General features: G+C 44.7%; 1 pseudogene; it reads right to left on the minus strand.

Annotated features, from left to right (window-relative positions):
- Positions 1 to 2278: 2278 nt before the first annotated feature.
- LOC118581763 lies at positions 2279 to 3458 on the minus strand (annotated as a pseudogene).
- Positions 3459 to 4228: the final 770 nt, after the last annotated feature.

The raw sequence follows: 4228 nt of genomic DNA on the forward strand, positions 1-4228 counted from the left end.
CCTTCAGTGTATAGGGTGAAGACATAGCTCTAAGGTGTCTGTTCACTCCAGTTCACTCCTGGGTCTGACCTTGAAATCAACACAGCAGATAGTAGTTAAATAGTACAATAGTGGTTTTTTTTAAATAACATTTTTCTCATATCTCAACAAAACATAGAGTATTGTCAGTCTCCATAATACCGAGGAACTTCGGCATTAAAGTTAATGACTGGTTGATGCCACAAAGTGGATCTCTTTTCATTGCTGGAAGGGCACCATTGCATATTTGATATCTAAGTGATAGAAATGCCAAGCATAGGGATATTTTTACTCCTTTATAGTTATCTTTTCTACATGTTTCACAATAGGAAGTGTTTAAAAAATAGCAATAAAAATACAGGCTACACTGAAAATTTAAATATAATCATAAATTATATTTATTTATTTATTGTGTGTGTGGACATGTGCATGCCAGCCTGGGCATGGGAGTTGGTTCTCTCTTTCCACCATATAAATCCTAGGGATTTGACTAAGGTCATTAAGCTTATGGCAGGTTGCCCATTGAGCTATCTTGCCTGCCCATTAAATACAATTCTTAAAATTGTTATTATGAAAAATTTGAAATATATACAAAAGGAGTGAGTACATGAGACTCCTTGTTTGTGCACTCATTGCCCCACTTTAACATGGCCAGCCTTGTTTTGTATATTCTCGAGTCCACTTATGTCCCATGCTTTCCCCATGCATTGGATTAACTGTATGTCAGTCCAAATCATCATAATTTTCCATAGGGGACAAGGTAATCTGTGTGTGTGTGTGTGTGTGTGTGTGTGTGTGTGTGTGCATGTGTAGTATGTTCGATGAATATATGCATGTATGTGTGGGCATCCATGCCACGGCCTATGTGTGGAGGTCAGATGTTAACGTCTGGTACACGTCTTTACCATCTTCCTTATTTAGGGCAGTGTCTCCTGTTGTTCATCACTGTGCATGTAGGTAGCTGGCCCAGGACTGTCTAGTGCTTCTCCTTTGTCCACGTTCCTGTAGTAGCACTGGGTTACACGTGCGTGCTTCTGTATCAGGCTCTGCAGAGGGCTGGGGAATGAACTCTGGTCCTCATGCTTGCACGGTTAGTGCTTTATCTACTGAGCTGTCTCTCTAGCCCCAGGAAAAAAAAGGGATCTTAACAATCTTATTGGAGGGTTAGGAAGGAGGAGCTCATCTGTCTCTTCACTGATTGGTCCTATGGAGATGTGATTTAGCTGAAATATATTTGGGTTTTAGGCAAGTTAACTTTAGGCAAGATAACTGGCCATCAACCTATATTTTATGTCATGATTTTCTCTAAGATAAAATTTAATTTTCAAACAGTTTCATAGCAACGTCATACATTTATATTCTGAAATCTGGATTGGAAAGTAAAGGCAAAACTATGCTGAATTTTAGGATCTACAGGTTGAGCCAACCCACTAAATGATGGTGTGGCTTTAGAAAGTTATGGTTAGCTCCTATGATACTGCTTCCCACCACCACACAGGGAGTTGAGACACAAACCGGCAGGTCAGTGGGTAGCCACCAAAGCCTGACTTTCCGGAAGACTGTGTGCCTGATAAAGGTCAAACAGAATCAACACTCTTTTATTCACACAGCTTCCCGCCGCTTTTCTAACGCTCCTGGCTGCAGCGGCACCTAGACCTCTTCATGGTCCCTACCACATCTGGAGTCCTGTTTTTCCAGCTGGTGCCCTGCTTCTCTGTTGGAAGCTTCTTGATGTTTGCCTTCTGCCAACCTGTTCCCTGCTCTCAGGAGGTTCCCCCTGTGACCCTTCCCTACACAGGCAACCTTTCCTAACCTCAGCTGTGGTTAAATGGATGAGTTCTGCCTCCCCAGGTCCAAGCAGTGTTTATTCACTGTAAATCAACCCCAGCTCCATGGGAAGAGAGTGCCAAGGATTGTAGGGGATAATATAAACACCCACCCACACATTTATACTCTTACACACACTGTCTCGTGTCAGACACACAGACAGACAGACAGACAGACACACACACACACACACACACACACACACACACACACACACAAATCCCACATCCAAGCTGTAATAGTGACAAGCCACCACTTCTCCCCCAGCCTGAGTGACAGCTGGTAGGACCTCGTAGTTTGGACCTCCAGCACAGGTCTTGATTGCAGTATCTTTGTCCTTTCACCTTATTGGAGGTCAAAGGGCTGGGATGCCTGGAGGGCAGGGAGCTGGTAATTCTTTCCCACTCTGCCATAAAGTTCATTGGCTCAGATTTCATACGTGGCCTCCTCCATGGAGCGTGTCCTGCTTGTTAGCCACAGGCACACAGTCTTGGCCTGAAGCGTGTGGCCTGCATCTGTGGCTGCTCCCCCGCCAATGGGGAGGCTATACTTGTCCTTGTAGTCATTGGCAGGGCTCAGCACCACAGGTCACTGCAGGGCTGCCTCCTCCTCCTGCTTCTGAGCCAGCCATTTCTCTTCAGCCTTCTTTGGGTGGGGGCGGGGTGTTCCTGTAGGAGTCCTGCTCTTCAGCTGAGGGTGCAAACTCCCCTTTGAAGATCACGGCAGTTTCTTCACGTGCCCATTGTCTTGGATGAAATCAGACACCTCTTTTCCCATCTTTTTCAGAAACTCCCCTTTTTGTTGTTTGTGACAGCCAGCCCTCACCTGATGGCACTGTGTGATTGCCTGCTCTATCCAAGCCAATTAACGACACTTCCCCCAAGGAGCTCAGACCTTCGTCATAATTTATGCATAACTTCCCTGTGACGGTAAAGAAACTTAATATGGTACCAGGCATCCCTTAAGGGCTGCTGACCTATGTCCTGGAATGCCTGTGAGATCCTAGTGGCCCATAGGTGACATGAGACTAGGATGATGGAACCGGACCTGGTGGTGAACACCTTTAATCCCAGCACTTGGGAGGGAAAGGCAGGAGGATCTCTGTGAGTTCTTGGCCAGCCTGGGCTACAGAGTGAGTTCCAGGACGGCCAGCGCTGTTACACAGACAAACCCTGTCTCGAAAAACAAACAAAAAAGAATAGGATAGTGGTGTTCCTGCTCACTTTCTGCTTTTGTAAACTTGCTTGTCGCTGTGGACTGGGATGGTGTGGTCCTTTTATTACTGTACAATGAGAAAGAGAAACAACTGAGAGGAGCTGAACCACTTTCTTGTCCCGCTGTGGATTCCATAAGCAACTGTATTTGCTAGCCACATTTATAAACACTCCCTAAAGCCCCCTTTGGCCTGGCATGCAGTTTGGTTCTAAGGCTGCCATCTTTCTGCTAGCCGTAGGCACACATTCATTTAATCTAAGTTTGGACCGAGTCTACGTTTTTGGTCTTCCCCAGTGGACTCAAGTGCCATGACAGTCTTGCTTTTGTGTCTCTTCTTGCTTGCCGTCCAGTCTACTCTCCTGGTCACCCAGGCTGGGTGGCTTCTCCATGGAGCCTAGTAGTTCGTTTTAAAAAGCATATGTTCATTATAAAAACAGAGCATTAGAGATAATGAGGATAAAGATTTCTGTTATATGAATTTAAACTTTATTCTTTAACACAGCATACATGGAAACCAGAATATTTACTTTTCACTCCACAGGTTCAGAGTTCATATCAAAGAAAAATAAGGAATGAATGTGATGATAGACCATGGTAATTCAATGTCTGTAGCAGGAATCTTAAATGGTCTTATTAATAAAAACAAATCCGGGCTAGGTATTGGGGTGAATGCTGGGAGATCAGAGAAGCAGAACAAGCCACAGCTACCTCACCTCGCCAGTTCCTCAGATGATCGTGTTTCCTCAGGCTGGAAGCCTCTGAGTCCTCATCCAGAACGGGTCTCAGCTGAACTACTGCTAGAAGCCTGAAAGCTTAACCAGCCAAATGCTTCTAGTTTCTGGTCTTCACACCTTTATAGCTTCCTCTTTCTGCCGTCACTCCCTGGGATTAAAGGCGAGATTCACCATGCTTGGCTGTATCCTTGAATGGATGGATTTCTGCCTCTGGAATGCTAGGATTAAAGGTGTGAGTGCCACCATTTTCTAGCCTCTATATCTAGTGGCTGTTCTGTTCTCTGACCCCAGATAAATTTATTAGGGTGCACAATATTTTGGGGGAACACAATACTACCACAAATGTCTTAATCAGAGATGAAAAATTGATATTCAACATTCTTCAAACTCTCCAGTTTTTGTACGAAAGGTGCCAGATCAAGGATATATATTCA

This window comes from Onychomys torridus, chromosome 4 (genome assembly GCF_903995425.1).
Source record: "Onychomys torridus chromosome 4, mOncTor1.1, whole genome shotgun sequence".
Taxonomy (NCBI): Eukaryota; Metazoa; Chordata; class Mammalia; order Rodentia; family Cricetidae; genus Onychomys; species Onychomys torridus.